Consider the following 20,181-nt stretch of genomic DNA (forward strand, 5'->3'; position numbering starts at 1 on the left):
CAATGAGACAATATCGTAGTAATCATTAGTAGTGGAAATTTGGTAAATTGGATTACTTAAGGGAACAGCTCATCAAGAATTTGTTTACGTTGGACTTGAAGGCGATCATATTGTAGTCAGCTGGATTGCAGGGAAACTGAAGAGAGTTTTACTGGCATGCAGTTCTAAGAAAGAAACTTTGTTCATAGAATTTACGTTTAGGTTTAGGCACAGATAAAGAGTGGGATAAATTATTGATAGCGGTTTCAACTAGACAAGTGTTTTTCGTGAAAGTTTGGCAAGGGGGGGGGACCATTGATTGGAGCTCAGTCATATTGTCTTGTGGAACTGTTTTCCAGCTGACTACAATATAGTCGTTTTCAAGTCAAACGTGAACAAGTTCTTGATGAGCCGTCCCCCTTAAGTAAACTAATTTACGATTACTACAATATTTTCCCACTGACTTCCGTACACTTGTTAACCCTTATCTTCGAGCGAGTTCCGGGCCTCGATAAGTGGTAACTCCTTTGTTAAAAAAAAAAAAAAAACCTCTTTCCCCTACATCATAGTGGCACTGTGCCTTGTTGTGTGTTTGTGGGGAGGGGGGAGAGATTTAAGACACTTCCAAATACAAAAACATTTGTGTACAATTTACAAAAATTGGCCTAACCGTTTTGGAGTCCATAGGAAACAAACTCGCACACACTGCCTTTTATATATAAGTAGATAGCTTATTTTGTCATAAAATTATTAATGGAAGAAAACTGTTAGAAAACTAAAAATAATTTGTTAAAATAATGGTCTTTTAATTTCTATTCATAGAATTATTGTGTGAAAAAAAAAAAAATTTCTGAACCTTTGAATCAAATAAGAATTTGGTAAAAAAAAAATTCAAGTTTAAAAGACTTTCTATTAAACAGTTTAAATGCTTCCAAATTGCTTTCAAATTTCGAAGGGTCACAAAGTAAATTGAGGAGAATAGAAGATTGAGCTTACTTTTGGCAGTTTAGTAACGCTTGCTTTTCTTGTTTTCTCCTTTAGCACATCCATTCGATCAGCAATATTTCTGACAAAGGGAGAAGAATTGTCTTCTGGATCAGAATCTATCCATCTCTGGCTAGTGTTTTTTTTTTTTTTTTTTTTTTACCTTAGTGGTATTTTTCTTTTTTATTTTACCTCTTTTCATCACGTGACTTCATGTCTTGTTTGAAGAGATTTTCATTGTAAAAAAAAAAAAAATAATAATAATAAAAATATTTTTAAAAAAATATTTAAAAAAATATTAAAATAACTGACTTTATTTTCCAAGAAACCGAAATGAATTTGGACGGATTTAATTTTGTAATGAAATTTTTTTAAATAGTATTTTTACTAAATTAATTCTGTACTTTATGCTATATATATATATATATATATATTATTTGAATAAAATAATTGGTAAATACAAAACAAAATTGTGTAATTGCCACTTATTAATGACAAACACATAAGGAGGTCACAAAGTCTCTAATAAAATTATATGCAAGTTCATATCTCGATAAATTAATACATGACTTGTATGGGTTTATTAATCACATTTATTTTAACCATTTTTTAAAGTTGCTTCCCCGAAGACTACAACATGGTCGTCTTCAAATCCAATGCTAAAAAATTCTCATTATAAGCAGTCATCATAAGTAATCAAATTTTGTTTATAAAATTAGAAAAATTCTAAAGCCATTTTTATGCATTATTTTTTTTTTTAATTAAGAATTAAATTTAGAGTAGATCACAAAAAGAGTTTTTTATTTTTATTTTTTTTTTTTTTATTATATTCACGATTTCCAGAAATGTGACTAATTATAATTGATGGAATGGTATTCACCGTGATTATGGCAAACCGTATAAACAGAAAAAATATAAATTACTTTTAAATTAAAAATAATCTGTTGTTTATAAAACCTGAAAATATGGAGAAACTTTAATGGAACTAAAAATAAATTTAAAAAATTTGAAATTTTTATGATTTAATTCTAAAAGAAAATTGCATTTTTAATATTTTGGGCTTGAAAAAAAAATAAAATAAAAAATAAACAAAAATTTAATTTTTTAAAAACTCTTTTTCACCCTAAACATAGCATATTGCCAATTATCGAACAGCAAGACGTCTGTTCATATTACATTTAAACTTCTCTGCATGTTAGTACAGTTAGAGAAGCAAGAAATAGGAAGGGAATTCCAAACATTCTGCTGCAAAGATTATTCTCCTACAAAAAGTTTGCTAACGACAAAATCAGATCATCAGTCAAACAGGCAGATTATAAAGAATGGTTATTCAGATTTTTTATTTTGATGGCCGATCAACATTAAAGGATCCACTCACATGTTGAAATACCACATGATAAATAAATAAATAAAAAAAACTTCCATATATATATATATATATATATATATATATATATATATATATAATTACAAAGATAAATCATTTTAAAATTAGAAAATTATCAAGATAATAACAAGCTCAATATAATATATAGAGCTATTAAAATATTAAAAATTGATAAAAATAAAAATTGAATAAATACCATTATTTATTAATCCAGCAAAACTCTTAACCCATGTAATTATATATAAATAAACAAAATAGTTGAGGTCCTGGATATGACCTTAAACTATATCCGATGGTGAGGCCCCAATTTGCGGGCTTTGGGGAGTGTGGAGCTACCCCTTAATTGTCATTGCTCCCAGGTCCACTCTGACCTGGAGTGGTAATACCTGCTTGGGTCCCAACTATGGGTTTAATAGAAACCGACTTAAAAAAATAAATAAATAAATTTTTAAAAAAAATTAAAATTTTTCTTCAAAATTACTGGATTCGGCATTAAATGACCTACAAAGGGTTGATATGCCGTAAAACAAAACCAACCAAAAACAGTAGATATGTATGTGTGTGTGAAAACTTTTAACTGATAAAACTTACTGTTCACATAACACCGAAATTAACAGGAAATAGTAATCATACACCAAGGATAACGAGCAAAATCTTTGTTTCGGTGGATGAATAACACGTACAGAAATATGTTGGCAAGTTGAAATGCAACATGTTCATTTCAACTTGCAGAGATATTCCTATTACTTTTACGCATGCGCAAATTCATTTATAGCTTGAAGTGCTTTAATTTTAAATCTTATTTGTCAATAGCTCAAATGGTAGAGAACATGGTTGGAGTGCTAAATGTTTTGGTTTCAATTCTAGCTGATGGCACAGTCATTTTTTTTTTTTTTTTTTTTTTTAATCAGAATTATATATATATATATATATATATATATATATACATATATATATATATGAGAAGAATCTACCTCTCAGGATGGGTAAAAGGAACCCCCACACCCAACAGTTTTGCATCACGTTTATGAAAACCAAAATCAATATGTAATGTAACTAAACTTTACATCTAGAATCCTTATTCTAATTTTTTTTTATCAAAATCCATTACAGTATTTGGATCCTAGAAAATATGAGAACTTATGCAGAATACGGATCGTGCTGAAATAATATTTAGAAAGCCATTCTTAGCATGGAGATGAAAACGGAGTTTTCTAACTATTCTGTACTTTCAGCTAACAATTTAATAAAAAGATAACGTAAAAATTGAATTTAATTTAAAAATCCTATCTAAAAAAACAAAAAATAAAAAACAAAAGAATAAATAATAACTATTCTGCATAAATACCAAAAATGTATAAAATTTTAAATCCTTTAAGCTTAAGGGGTCTTCAGAAGAAACTGAAATTCAGGAAATCTTGTTTAATTGGTATCCATTTAATAATCGAACTGTTAAATACCTATTGCAAAAATTTCAAAAAAACTCAGATATCTGAATAAAACACACACACATATATATATATATTAGTCATCCACATACAGTACTGTTTCGCTGTTTCACAGCTCATCAGTGCGGCTAGACAGGCAACTGCCTCAAGCCAGGATTGAAACCCGAGCGCCCAAATGACAGTCAAGGCTTCTCACCATTACGCTATACGGCTGATGCTGTGTAGGTAATGAATTAACGATGTATTGACACATACACACACACACACGTATATATATTAGGTCGTATGCATATATGTTTGTTTTGTGTAAGTTCAGTTCCGATATTAATCAACTAATTATAAATTTTGAAACAGCTGCTAGGCGTAAGATTGGGTAATGTGGGTTATATTTATTTAATGTACTTGTATACAAAGAGGGTTTGGAAGTCCTTCGTGAAAATCGAGATAGTTCCGATTTTTATGAAAATTTAACAATAATAAAGAAATCAATTTCTTTTCGGGTATTTTAAAGGGTTATTATGCGGCATTAATATAAGCACTTCCCACTTCACTTCATATTTAAAAATCAAAATATTTCTGATTTGCATGCGATTTGGTCCATAGTCATCAGACAACAAATTAAGAAAAATTTCCTGAATTTCAATTTATTCGGAAAATCCTCTTAAAATTAAAACACACAATTTGGACATTTTTTTAAAGAATCTAAAATTTATTTTTTAACCAAATTTGGAACATGGATTCTAGACAGAAGGTTTTTTTTCGCATTATATCTTCATATGGGAACATAAAAGCGCTGCGAAACTTCTATTCGACCAAATAGAAAAAAAAGTACCCAGCATGAGACAGGTATTCTGCTAATATATATATATATATATATATATATATATATATATATATATATATATATATATATATATATATATAATGGTTTATTTTGAAACAGTGATGTCACACATACACAACAAAGAGTAGATAACCCAGGTTTTCCACAAGAGCTCAGAAGATATACACTTTTTTATTATTATTATTAAATAATATTATTACAATTCTAACTTTAATTTTAAATTTGTCAAGTTACAGATTTCATAAATTAGGAAGCAAAAATAAATTAAATTAAAAAAATACAGCGAAAAACGTATAAAATTCATTTATTCAACAAGTGTCCGTTAATGATAGTCGGTTTTTAATACGGTGGCACATACACGTAATAAAAGATGAAAATTGTGTTTTCTTTTTATTGACTAAAACGTCGATAATTTTGAGAAATCAACTAATTATTTTTGTTATAAAACGGTAATTTGGCGGGGGGGGGGGATAATAAACAATAAATAAATATATTATTCAATGTGGCATTAAAAAAAGGAAGAGAAAAACAAGCCGATTTTCGTTTTCAAATGATAATATATCCACAAGAAGAAATAATCATTTTTCCCAACTTGACGATTGAATGTTATAAAATTTAAATTATTGATTCAAGTTGAAAAGGTAGAAAATTTGTAAAAAATTTAGATATATACAGAAAAAAAATAAATAAATAAAATAAAATTATTTAAGTTTAAAACTAAATTATAATTAAATAACTTTATTCTACCACGAGTTGCCCGGGAGTTTTTTTTTTTTCTTTTTACTTTCATTTTGGTTTAATTTTTTTTTTTTTTTTTTAATTTTTATGGTATTCGTTAGTTAATGAATAATTAATGCAATCAATTTTTTATAAAGCTAGAATCAATTACTCATTTAATTGAAAGATTAAAAGTTTTGGAAGATTAGAAAGAAATTTTGTTTTATTTTTTTTTATTTCTAAAATTATTAGATGTAAATAGTTTTCAATTTTTTTTTTTATTTAAAATGAAGATCTAAGAATTTTAAATGCTCACAAATTTCGAAGTCACGATGTTTTGTCATCTTTTAAAAAAATTAAAATGGCTGACTTGTTTAAGAAATCGAAATGCATTCTGATTGATTTTATACTGTAATTATTTTTTTTTAAATAGGATTTTAAAAATTTCGTTTTATTTTACGCTGTTGACATTTTTATTATTTAAATCAGTTATATTGAAGTTCTTAGCTTTAAGATGTCTGCCACTCAGCAAATTAAGTAGGTTTACAGTTTTCTAATAATGTGATTCAATTTAATAATTCAATGCTATTATATATATATATATATATATATATATATATATATATATATATATATAATTCATGCTAAATTCAAGTTTTACGGTATCTATTTTATTATTAAATTGTTAGCTGAAAGTACAAAACAATTACAAAGCGCCCTCCTCTCCTCACATTAAGAATGGGTTTCTAAATATTTCAGTACGGCAACTTCTCCGAATAAGTACGAATAATTTAATGACTTAACACTATCGTAATAATTAATATTAAAGTACTATTTGAACCAAGTGGTTACAAAACGATAGGCCTAACTAATTTCGTGAGTATTGTTTCAATGGCAGACATCGTAAAGCTAAAAACTTCAATATAACCGATTTGAATAAATAGTCGATCGATACAGTAAATAAAAATAACAATTCAACGAGTAATGAAAGTTACGCTGACGTTAGAAACACACGGACAGTGGTCGCACAATTTAGACATTTGAATGTCTAAATTGTGCGGCTACAAAAATAAGCAGCACAATTTAATGAACTCTCCGGTGTTTATTGTAATATTTCCAAGAATTTGGGAGAAAAAACAAATAAAATGTTTGTACAGAATTCTATATTTTTTATATTTAACAACAACAACAACAACAAATTATAAAAATATGAAGATTAAATTTATTCAGTTCAATATATTTGTAAAAAAAAAAAAAAAAAATGAATTGTTTTTATGGAGAAATTATATATAAAAAAGAAACAAAAATCTTGTAATTATCGTATTTGCATAATGAAAAATAACACCAGTGATGATGATGATTATGATGGTTCAAAATGTTAGTGAAGGGTCAAGGAGGATGAGAAGATCGAGGGTGGACAGCATCAGGCTCCGTTGAAAAGGGCACGGGGAGTACTGGAATCCCGAGGAGTTTCATAGAAAGTCAACAGGCGCCACCAACGGGAATGCGATGGTAAACTGCTGTTGCGAAAACGAGTAATTGATTTGTAACGGTGATCAAAAGAGGCGAAGAGTGGTGGAAATCTGGGGAGATTTGCTGTCACTCAGCATCCAGAGAACATATCGCCTGTTATTGTAAGTCAGCAAACCATTGATAACGATTTGTTTGAAAACTCCTAGCAAGAAAGAAATAATCAAGATAATAATAATCTGAGGAGACTTGTCACCCAGATTCCAGGGAAAATCACCAGCTGTTGTAATGAGAACTCCTAGTGAGTACAAATAATAATAATTAAAAAAAAAATGGACACACTATCTCTCTCTTTCTCTCTTTCTATATATACACACTAGTAGTTCATGTTAACAATATATCTGTTGAATAAAATCCAAAGAATAGCCACTGGGTTTGTATAATAGTGCTCAATAACAAATAGAGGCATTATAGATATGTTACAGGCTACACTGGCATGACAATGTTTCGATCTGTAGTTACTAAGGTCTCATCAGGCGAAAAAGTCTGTCTTTTCCTTTGGGCATCAATATGAAAAAAACAAATTACACATTTTTTTTTTTATTTCTGGTATTAAGAGAGACTTCTTCAGAAAAAAAAAAAGAAAGAAAAAAGCGAAATAAAAGTTCCTGTTGATTTGTTTCTCCCCACGAGGACAAAGACAGAGGTCAGTTTTTTTTTTTTTTATATGTTATCAAATTCTCCGATAAGAGGCACTATGCATGGAAAATAATTTAAGACTGCTCCAGTCTAGAAGGATTCTGCTAGATACAGAATAGTTAACAAGGGCCCCTCCCCTAGTCTTCCTTCCTCAAGTTAAGAGTGGATTTCTAAATTATAACATTATTTAGAAATGCATTGCTAACACAAGATAGGCGTAAAGGGGGTGTGGGGGGATTTGTTAACTATTCTGTACCTTCGCCAAGATTTCTCTTCCCCTGACAAAAGACAACATATATTACACCTTGATCTTCGTATGAAGACCAGACGAAATATTAGTGTTTCTGTTTCGTATGCTTTTTTCTAATAATATATATTTTGTTGGTTTTACCTACGTTTTTATTACATTGCGGTATATTTTATTCCCGAACAAATTTATTTCGAAATAAATTAATAATATTCCTAATTATGAAACAAACACGTTAAATTGCTTTCGGTTTAATTGGGGGGGGGGGGCAATGTAGACCCCCCCCCCCGCCTCCTAAAAAAAAAACAACTTAGTTTTAAATGAAGAAAGCATAAAAAATTATGACATTAGAAAACTTGGTTGATTATTAAAAAGGGGAGAAAATAAAAAGACATTAAAACCTACATAGACATCAACGTCTTTTTTTTTTTTTCAAGAGTTATTGTATCGAAATCGCGAAGAGCGAAGTCATATGTAATCCCAAAATTCATATTTTTATAAACATTATTGTGTATTACAGTCGACATTACAGACATTATATGACACCATGGTGGACGAATATAGACGCTAGAATGGTCATCAGTAAAAGAACTCCTTTCTACTTACCTTTTTTGTTGTTTGCAAGAATGGTGACTGTAAATAATTCGTGCACTTTTAAATCCCCGTATTAGAAAAAGATGGTTGTCGTCGCCGTCATGGTCGTGATGATGAGAGTAGTGGTGGTGGTCGTCGTCATCATCATCGTCGTATACAACGAAGAAGCAACAACAGTTCGATTACAAGAAACAGGCGAAATGTATGTGTGAATTTATATTGTTGTGGTTAACATCGATAAATGATCGCTTTAATGCGCGAGGGGAACGGAAGAGCAAATAAATATATAAATCGCGAAATAAGAAAAAAAAGTTTAAAAAGAACGAAAATAAATTAACAGATGTATGTTTTTTTAAATTTTTTTTTAATAAGAGCTACATTAAAGAATTCTGTTACTCCTTTTCAGCTACGGAGGCCCGTGTTTGTAATAATATCAGCATTTGTTGAAGGCGTTATTATTCGTCGTCTAAGAAGAAAAAAGAAAAGGAATAAAAACTAACAGCCGAGTGTAGCAGTAGGCATTTTCTCTCTTCTCTTTTCCCCTGTGCACAGGGTTTGAATAGCAGCGAGTGGTGTCAGTGTCTTCTTATCAACATTATTATTATAGCACCTCTCTGCTTCCATCTCTCACTATCGCCTCTCAAAGTCGGAACGTAAGCTTCACTTTTTTTGTCTACCACCGAAGCATTCGCGATGTTAAGACTAGGTTTTTTCCGCCTTCTTACACTTTCTATTTATAATATTCGATTGACCCATTTCTGACGGTCAGTAGCGTTACTCTAGCTTTCTGGGTGTAATTAAAAATAAAGTAACATAATACTTAAAAATAATTATTCGGAGTTAATGAATCAAGCTGTAAGTCCAAAACATACTTTCATTCGTATGTTCTCCAATCAAGCAAGCGTAACCGGGTTAGACGTTCCAGTCAGCCAAGTCGTAACCGGGTTGAATATATTAAGCTGTTTAACAAATACAAAAAAAAATCGTTTCCTAATATGACGGAGAGGATGAAAAATAAAAGTAAAAATCTAGGGAGTATCAAAAAAAAAAAAAAAAAAGAGGGGGAAAGAACACACGGGTTAGATTTTAAAGCTTGATTATTTTTTTTTTGTGCCCGAGGGATGTCATTGGAACATGGCAGCGGCGATGGATGACGTCACAGGAAGAGAGCAAGGTTGCTATTATCGTGACGTCACAGGAACTTATCACACGCATATGCGATTTTTGCAAAAACTACAAGACTTGATATTATTTATTTATTTATTTATTTATTAAACGCACACACACGCGTGCACTCAATCCGGGGGCGTTGGCAATCAGACTATAAAATGTGGGTGTCAAAGTATTTCGCCGTTGCATTCAGGATTATATCAGCAGGACGGATTTTGCTGTCGGTTATTAAAAAAAAAAAAAAAATGGGGCGGTACTTTAGAATCGGAATATGATATCACCGATCCTCTGAAATCTTTATTTATTACTGATGTTTTGTTTTAAATTCTTTCTTTTTTTGTTTTGTTTACTATCAATTAAGTGCTTGTTTAGATTGGTGCTCGTTTAAACCAACGCATTTCAGGTGAAAATATTATTACGTAAGTTACGTGTCATGTCGAAATCAGTAATAATTCCAAAAATTACGAAAAATGATTCGGTTGAAGACGTACTAGATGTATTTAACAACAACAACAACAACAACAACAACAATCATTCACAATTACGTTCTGAGATGTTGTGTTTAAAAATGACGGACCCTTAATTTAAGTCAAGGGAAAGAATTCAGTTGTCATACTGAATTAGTTGCATAACTGCTGCTCCAGTGCTCCCTCCAGTGCTCCACACATTGAAGCATGAAGCACACGATAAAACTTGATAATTCGATAAATTCTAATTTTACGTGTAATTATCTTTTTACTGGGTCATTTTTCGTAATTTTTGGAATTTTTACTTATTTCGGCATGACATGTAAGTACGTAATAATGTCTTCACATGAAATGCGTTGGCTTAAAAGATCAACAATCTACACAAGTAACATACATGGTATAAAAAAAAAATTGTTTATTATAACTAGTGTTGGGACGGTGAATCAGAAATGTGAATCATAAAAATCAGAACTTTTGGAGGAATCGGTATCGGAAAAAAAATTGTGCCTATTTTCCGATGCCAAAAACGATTTCTTTAATTATCTTTCTTTTTTTTTAAATTTGATTTCGTTTGAAACAAAATCTTTTACTGCTGGTTTTAATAAAATAATAAATATTTAATGATTTTAAACTACCAGTAAAACTAAAATCTGTATGTCATCCCCCTAACAAGTTTGTTTTTACATTTGAGAAAATATGTACACATTTGACGTGTATTTTTATGGTAATTGGGAAATATAACAACTTTATAGTTAAATATATAGAGATTTATAAAAAATAGGGACTAGTAATTATATTGGAATATATATTTGGCTTAATTTAGTTCCTTGTCTAGCCGCACTGATGAGCTGTGAAACAGCGAAACAGTACTGTATGTGGATGACTATAATGCTCCCTATCTTGGGTTGAGCATATTGGGAAGTGATATGCAAATTATCTGTAGCATATGAAGCGATGCTCTTTGTGTAAACAAATTGAGCTTAGGTATGTGAACAATGTCAAAACATTGTTAATTCACTGCCCGCATAGCAGCAGCTGAATAGCGCAATGGTTAGAAGCTCTGAAGTTCATATGGGTGGTCGGGTTTTGATCCTGGCTTGAGGTAATTGCTTGTCTAGCCGTACTGATGAGCTGTGAAACAGCAAAACAGTACTGCATGTGGATGACTATATATCGCCGAAACAGTGTTTAATAGTAAACAACTGATGATCCCTTAAGAATAAATTATTACTGGTACTATAGTGAATTCGAGAGAGCAAGTTGATGCAGTGATTGCAGGTGATTGAATGACTTACTGGCTAAATGGTTTTCTAGCGAATGATAAAAAATAATTCTTTTTTTTGGTATAGTTTTAAAGGTTAAAAACTTCCAAGACTATATATATATATATATTTGCATTGTCCCATCACTAATTATAACTTCCCTTTTTACTTTTTTTAGATGGAGGGGGTAGGGGGCGTTCCAAACATTAATTCATTGTAAAACGAATCCTTACGAGCCACGAAAATAAGTAGATATTTTTACCACTTTTGTCAAACTACTTGGCCTTGGAGCTTGAAGCTGTTATATCAGCTGATGTTTTACTGCTTATCAAGGCTCAAGGGTCACTCGAGGATAAGGGTTAATAAGTGTTAAGTATACGGTGTTCAGTAATGGTAGAATTTTAGTAGGGTTTAATTATATATAAGGACGACTCAACAAAAATTTATTTAATTCATAATTTGCGGACTATTATCCTCATCTTCCTTAGATATTGTTTCATAATGTTTCATCCAACTATTCCTCTGGCTTTTATCAGGTGGTAACCGCGACGGGATAGGAACTCCGAATCTCCTAACTGCATCCTCAGCAATTACTGTCATCCATAGTTATTGTCGTCTCACCACGTTTTGGCCAAGTAAGCCTCTGGCCGGGTTTGGGTAGGATTGAAACCGCTATCTTCAGACAATTATCACCTGGAACCATAGAGATTCAATGTCTATATCCACTGCGCCAATTACTGCATACTTGCTGAGAATGCAGTTAGGAAATTCGGAGTTCCTATCCCGTCGCAGTTACCACCTGACGAAGACCAGGCCGAAATGTTGTGAAACAACATCCAAGAAAGATGAGGATAATAGTCCGCAATATATGAATTAATAAATAATAGTCATCTCAATAATGAATTCCAATTAAATAAAAATTTATTTGCATTAAACTTGAAAATGACCATGTCATAATCAGCTAGGAAGCAGGCCTGGAGTATTGTGTTCAAAGAAATAAACTTTACTCATAGAATTTTTGTTTAGTTTTAGGCACAGATAGAGAGTGAGGAAAATTGTTAGCAGTTGATGTAGCTAGACGACTATTTGTTGTGGATGTTTTACAGGGAGGGAGACCATAGATTGAAGCTCAGTCGAGCATATATCATAGTAAATAACGTAACATAGTAAGCAAAGTAACGATAGAGCAAAGACAGACTCGTAACATCTCTTCTCTGAGAAAAGAGAAATATCTGGTTGACAAGAAAATTCTTGCGGTTTTTAACTTTTAAATTCAGATGAACATATCTCGGCTCAAATAAAAAAATTTTGATCGAAATAAGCACCATCAGAATCAACACACTTTTGCTAACGGAAAACAAGTTTATTTATGCCAGTAACATAAAAATCTTGCGTTCTGGTGCCAATTAAATGAAGGCATTTTTGATATCATTGTGGTTTCTGAAGCATTTGTCGTGCAAAATGTTGAGATGCTTGAAAAATTGGTAGTCGGTAGATGAAGGGTCTAATGATTATCGCGAATGAGGCAGAGTTTCGTAGCAAAATTTGTTCAACTTCTGAAGGGTCAGTTTAGCAAGGTGTGGTTGGACATTGTCGTGGAGGAGAATTAGGCCTTTTCTGACTGATGCTGGGTGTTGTTAAAGTTTCTAATGTGTTTCAACCATTTGTTGACAGTTCTTCTCTGCCATAATTGTTTTGCCTGCATTAAAAAACTGTAATAGATGAGACTGGTTGCTGACCACTAAACGGCCAGTGTGACCTTCTTTTGGGGACACCTATAGCTTTGAGAAGTGTCGTCGACATCTAACCATTGAGCTGAGCATCACCGGTTGTCGTAAAGAACCTACTTTTCATCACAAGTCACCACCCAGTCGAGAAACAGGTCGTTCTTGTTGCATAAAAGAAGGGAAGATGACTATTCATAACAGCGTTTCTTTTGGTTGTTGTTCAATTCATGAGGCATCCATGGATCAAGTGTTTTTTGTCTTTCCAATCTCTCTCAAGTGGTTGGAAGTCATTGCATAAAAAGCAAGTTCTCAAACAGTTGTGCGTTCGACTAAGGCTCTTAATTGATCGTTGTCAACATCTGATGGATGACCACTATGCTCATTATCTTCAAGACTCTCATCACCGCCACAAAATTTCTTAACCCACCATTGTGCTGTGCATTCAATAGTTGTTCCTCAGCCAAATACTTTGTTGATATCATGAGCTGTTTCAGGAATTGAGAACAAAATTTGTTTTAGTCATTAACGTCGATCGATTAAAAATAAAGAAACATATAAGGTGTAGTTAATATAAAAAAAATCCTTTTCATATTTTAAAGGATTACATGTTTTTCGATGTTTGTGAATTTTTTGACATGAGGATTGATAATATGTATTATTTGAATTATTCAAACTACTGTTCTCATTTTGAAAACTCACAAGGACCCATAGTGCAACGGATAAAGTACTAGGTCAAATTTAGTTATAAGTGACACTCTTCTGGAGATTGAAGATTCAGTCCTCAGTGCGGGTGTTATAAATAATGTAATTGTGAATTACTTAAGATTTCAACCTAGTCATGGCTGATGGAACAAAATGATGTTACCTCCATGGATTAAATAAAAGATTCCATTTCAAATTCCATGCAGGTTCATGAATTTGACAAGATACACCTGAGGAATGTCAGAGGTTACATCGGTTGAAACATTGTCACAATGAGAATAGGAGTCTGGATAATCTAAATAATACGTGCTTTTAGATATTTATTTTTGCTGAAGTCAAGGGAAATAATTAATTATGATTAACTGCCTTTAATATTTAAGAATTTTTGATGACTAAAAGAAAAAAAATCTACATTTTTGGTACAAGTATTTAAAAAAAAAGAAAACGAAGCGAAATGAATAGCTTTATGCCACTAATATAATAGAAGAAAAAGACAAAAAATATGCAAGTCAGACTCAAATATTGATATATCAGACAAATTGCTATTTGGGTCTGACTTTGTAAATCCGGTAGTTTCTTCTTCTTCTGTCATATAAATCCCAAATGTCTGTTTGTCTTTGTGTTTGCATATTTGTATGTTTGCTAGCAACTTTTGTCAGCCGCATTGGACCAAGTCAAAACTGGTACCAACTGAAGAGGGATCAGGTAAAAACTTGTCTTTCGATGCAATTTGCAAACTGCACATGCACAAACATGTTCTTTTGTTTTAAATAGCTAAATTTGTGACATTATAACATATGTTTTCTTGTAGAGCTATTGATAAGTGTTCGGTTACTAACTTCATTTATGCGAGTTTGAGCCCGGCACACGTCATTTTTTTTCTTTTAATTTTGCTTTCGGTTTTTCTTCTGGCTGATGGCACCCAAGTCACTTTTTTTTGTTCCCCCTCGAATCTGAATTTCTAAACCTTATAAAACAAACAATTTACAATTTGTATTCTTTGAATCATTCGGATTACTATTCTCATTTTATTCTCGCAACGTTCCAGACGACGTAACCTTCGACCTTCTTCAGGTGTACCTTGTGCCATTATCATTTGTGATTTGCATTGATAACAACACATGTATTTTATTTGAGTGTGACTTGAACTTTTTAGTCATCTCTAGGTTGACCATGGCTTCTGGCCACCTATTCTGGTTCCCGAGTTTCGTCATGGGTATGTATATCATACAGATTTTTTTGCTTTTTAATATAGGGGTAATTCTGAACAAGAACTGAATTTTGTTTTCAATCGCATCTGTGGATGGAGAGAGAAGCAGAGACATCATCATTTATGTCTCAACCCATCTACTGATCTCTTGAACAATTTTTTTAATCTCAACATACATAGGTTCCATGGATAGAGATATTGAAATTTGCATCTCAAAAGCATAGGTTGCATTGGATATGCTGTGGTCAGTAGGAATTTCAAGGTTAACTGACGAACTGCAAAATTCGTTATTTTCATGGCAGGTGCTCGTCTGAACTCCAATCCCTGGTCCCCCCTCGCCAAACTTTCACGAAAAACACCCGTCTAGCTGAATCCACTGTGAAAAATTTTCCCCACTCTATATCTGTGCCTAAATCAAAACGCGGATTTCATGAGCAAAGCTTCTTTCTTAGAACTGCACGCCTGTGGAACTCTGTTCCGTCTGCCTGCTTCCCTCCGGACTACAACTTGGATGTCTTCAAGTCTAATGTTAACAAATTCCTAATGAACCGCCCCCTTAAGTAAACACTCCATCAAAATCTCCACACTAACGTAATGTACTTGCAATAACCCTTATCCCTGAGTGGCTTCCGGGCCTTGATAAGTGGTGATCACTGTGTAAAAAAAAAAAAAAAAAAAAAAAAAAGGCCATACACCTGTATGCTACGAACAGTGTTAAATATATCTTGGCAAGATCATCCCACGAAGCAGCAACTTTATGACAACTCACCTGCCATATCTACTACCATCAGGGAGCGATTTACACAGTTTGCTGATCACTGCCAGGGGAGCAAGCAAGATCTAGTGAGAAATGTATTGTTGTGGACTCCACGGCACAGGTGCACAAGCATAGGACGACCTAAATCCATGTACATCCAGCAAATTGCGCATAATGCCCACTGTGATCCTGAAGATCTGAGGCAGCTAATTGAAGACAGGGAAATCTAGACAGAAAGAGTCTCATTGGTCCAGGCAAGGAGCCTGACCAGATAGTTAAAATACAAAAATTCCCCAAACGAAAGATAAGTTTAAACCTAGTTCCCAAATATCCTATAGAGGTCCATACTATCAGATTTACTTTTCAAAATTATGGGTCTCCATTCTAACTTTAGAGAGAGAGAGAGAGAGAGAGAGAGAGAGAGAGAGAGAGAGAGAGAGAAAGAAATAGTTTGATTTATATATTGAACTAGCCTGGGTGTCTGGCATTGTTTGGAGGTGTACGTTGAGCAAAAAAAAAAAAAAGAAGAAAAAAAAGTGTTTGGAGGTGTACGTTGAGCAAAAAAAAAAAAGAAGAAAAAAAGTGGTAGCATGCAGGCAGACTCGTACACATACCGAAAAGGAGAAAAAGAAAAACTGACATCTTTGTTGTTGCGCCCATCGCCAAACTTGAAGTGACATAGGTTTAAATTAAGGCTAGACAATCGAAAAGAAGGGATGACTTTTGAAAATATTGGCGAAAAAAAGTGACCCCTTCCTGTAGAAAAGTGCTCAGTTGAGGGTGAGGGAATTAATGTTTTTAGCCAATTTTTTGATATTTGTCGTCCGAAGGGTCAAGCTTCAAAATGATACCGATATTGCAAAAATCCGTTGCCTCTGTCGAAAGTTTTAGGCATACATACATACATACATACATACATACATACATACATACATACATTTAAACAGACAGGTGAGATTTTCTTGTCTTAGTAAGACACACCTATCCTGTTAGAAATGGTAAAATCATTGGTGGTATTTTTTTGTTAACCCCCAAAAAGGCATCTTTCTGCTAAAAAGCATGAGAGGCTATTGTGATAGGGGTCAAATTTATAGGGAGGTAAAATGGCAACATGGGGCTGGGAGCCAGCATACACATGCAAGAAGATGCTAATAAATAGCTAAAGAAAGGAAGAAATAAAAACTTGGCAAGCAATTAGTGGAAGATTCTCGTCGCTTTTGCAAAAACAGGTGATACTTTCAAAAAGAAGAAAGAAAAAAAAGGAAGCTGTACATAGTTAAAGAAAACTCATTAAAAAGATGGTCGTTGATGATTCTGTGGAGGATGAAGAAATGGTAATCCAGGGAAGCTGATTCGTTGAGAGAAAACACTGCACATTTCCGGTTTTCATTTCCTCTACTTTAGTGAACCTTCCTCCTGGCCACTCCATAACCACAGAAAACAGGTTTTCTTACAATTTTTGTTATGTTTTTAATTCTTCTTCTTCTTCTTCTTCTTCTTCTTCTTCTTCTTCTTCTTCTTCTTCAGTTTAAAAATCATCATCATCATCATCATCATCATCATCATCATCATCAATTCAATTCAATTCAATGTCTATTTTAAATGTTGGTATCTATTAGACGGTTTACCTAATCTATTTGTGCCCAGGTCTTTATTCATCCCTCTTTTTCTAGCATCCATCCACATCACTTTCTCTCATTTTTTCCTGACCCTGCTACCTTAACTCTTCTACATCTACTAACCCACTCTACCAGGGGTGTGTAGAGTGGGTGGGGTGGGGGGTACTCAAGCACCTGCTTCTTTTACTCCTGTTTTAAAACTACTTTTTGCAGAAGAATATATTATAGGCCTGTACCCCACCATAATTATATTTTTGCTATTTTTTTTTCACTTGAGCGCCTGCTCTGAAATATATATATATATATATATATATATATATATATATTGCAACTGTCAGCAATCATCGTAAAAGGATTATAAAAAAGCAAGTCATATGCTCAGTCCATCAAGTCGAAAGTAGAAAAACTGAGTTTTGATGAATAACAAACAAGGTCTTGAACAGATGTGCATCCTCTATTCTAATCATCATCAACAGGCCTGAGGTGATTTTGTCAGCATTCAACAAAGTCAAACCCTTTGCCAAGAACTTTGCATCAAACTCAACCTTCTGAGATCAGGGTCACATACCTGCCGAATTTCCTCCCGAGACCGAAATTAATCTAACATCCATATATCTGTTTGTGATGTTGCCACACTTGTCAAGAACCTTGATATCAGCAAAACAACTGATCCTTACAATATTCCAGACATAGTACTCAAAAAGCTGCAACTGTAATTAGCACCCAAAGCTGTTCAATCGATGCCTAAAGGAGAAATGCTTCCCAACACCTTGGAAAACCTTATTAGTCTATCTCGTATTTAAAAATACTGGAGACCAGTCTTCTGCATCTCAGTACAGACCAATCAGTTTTCGATGTATCATGAATAAGTTGTATTAAATAGAGAAATTATCTACCACCTCAGCAAAAACAACAGTGACAGGCAATATGGTTTTTGCAAAATCAACAGCTGATGTACTGATTGTAATTTCACATATGACTTGTAAATCTATCAATGGGGGGGGGTCACTCTAGAGCAATAGCTCTTGACATATCAAAGGCATTTGATAGGGTTTACTACTTCATAAGATTTCCAACTATGGAATATCTGGAAATGTCTTCTCAACTATGAAATGTTTTCTTTTCAATAGGTTTATACGAGTAGTCGCTGATGGGTAGAAGTCCAAAGTATCAATGCTGGCATGTCTAAAGGATCCATCCTCAGCTCAACTCTCTTCCGCATCTTCATCAATGATCTCCTAAATAATCATTTGTGGACATATACATAGACAACATTACCATCTATGGCAACACTTCAAAGGCCAACAACAACCAAAACCTCTTTGAGTCTCACTCATCTGACCTTGAGCACATGGTGATATGAGGCAATTTTAGTGCATCCTAAATCAAGCTTTTATCTTTTCACTATAACCCCAATTAATATAAATCGTTCTTTTGTCAAATAAGCTCCCTGCTTCAACAAGTTTTTAGGTCTGACCTTTACTTCTGACCTGAAGTGAAAGACTTATATCAAATCTATTGCCAAGGTTCCTGCAAAAATGGTTGCGTCATTCTACTGCTTCAGAAGGTATCTCACTCCTGCTGCAATCCTCTACATATATGAACCAAATACGCTTTAAAATGGAGTACTGCTGCCACATTTAGACAAGAGCTGCTCGTAGCACCTTACCCTGCTTTTACGGAGTTCAAAACAGCTTCATTATTTAGTAGGTTTCCTTTCTCCTCCCTACAACACATCTAAGACCGTAAACGACCAAGTTCTCTCTGATTCTCTCTCCTCTGATCTTGAGCAAGTGGTACAATGGGGAAAGAAGTGGATGGTTACTTTTAATGCATCTAAAACCAAGCTTCTCTCTTTACATCATCAACGCTCTGATCTCCATCTGGCATCAACTGAAATGGATGGCTCTTGTCTTGGGGAGGCCTCATGTTTTGACAAGCTTCTGGGCTTGACCTTTACTCCTGATCTTAAATGGAACACATACATTAAATCCGTAGCCAAGGCCGTTGGAAGAATGATGGTATCCTTCTATTGATCCAGTAGATATCCCATTACTCATGCAATTCTCTATCTATATAAGAGCTAGGTATGTCCAAGGATGGAGTACTGTTGCCACATTTGGTCAGGAGCTGCTAGAAAGGACTTATCCTGCCTTGATAGAGTTCATAATAGACTTTGTAGCCTCGTAGGGGATGTCCTTTTCTCTTCCCTGCAACCTCTTTCGCACAGAATAGACGTTGCAAGCCTGTCTCTGCTTTATCGCTATTTTCATGACAAGTGCTCGGCTGAACTCCAATCTATGGTCTCCTCTCGCCAAACTTTCACAAGAAACACCCGTCTAGCAGAAAACACTATCAATAATTCCCCCCACTCTTTATCTGTGCCTAAACCTAAACGTAGATTCCATGAGCAAAGTTTCTTTCTTAGAATTGTATGCCTGTGGAATTGTCTATGGTTTTCCTGCTTTCCAGCTGACTACAATATGGTTGTCTTCAAGTCTAACATAAACAAGTTTTTGATGAGCCGTTCCATATAAGTTAACAAATTTACGGAATTTCCATTACTAACGATTACTATATTGTCCAATTTCTACTGTACACTCTTTATCCCTTATCCTCGAGTGGCTTCTTGCCCTTGATAAGTGGTGATGCCTAAAAAAAAAAAATATATCTTCTCCACAGAAGAGATGTTGCAAGCCTGTCTTTGCTTTAACATTATTTTCATGGTAAGAGCTCTTCTGATCTTCAATTTATGCCTCCCCTTGCCAAACTTTCACAAAATGCACTCGTCTAGCTACACCCACTATCAACAATTTTCCCCACTCTCTGCCTTTGCCTAAATCTTAATGCAAATTCCATGAACAAAGCTTCTTTCCTATAACCGCCCGCCTGTGGAAC

At 33.5% G+C, this 20,181-nt stretch overlaps 1 protein-coding gene across 2 annotated transcripts in view; it reads right to left on the reverse strand.

Annotated features, from left to right (window-relative positions):
• Window positions 1-9,573, reverse strand: part of LOC145259767 (uncharacterized) — a 189,898-nt gene extending 180,325 nt beyond the window's left edge. For both annotated transcript variants that reach the window (XM_080117508.1, XM_080117507.1), the window contains exon 1: window positions 8,382-9,573. The gene's annotated coding sequence lies outside the window, so the exon portion shown is untranslated. The remainder of the gene's footprint in view (window positions 1-8,381) is intronic.
• Between the last annotated feature and the right edge of the window lie 10,608 nt (window positions 9,574-20,181).

This window comes from Euprymna scolopes, chromosome 35, assembly GCF_053919585.1.
Source record: "Euprymna scolopes isolate OS-2025 chromosome 35, ASM5391958v1, whole genome shotgun sequence".
Lineage (NCBI taxonomy): Eukaryota > Metazoa > Mollusca > Cephalopoda > Sepiida > Sepiolidae > Euprymna > Euprymna scolopes.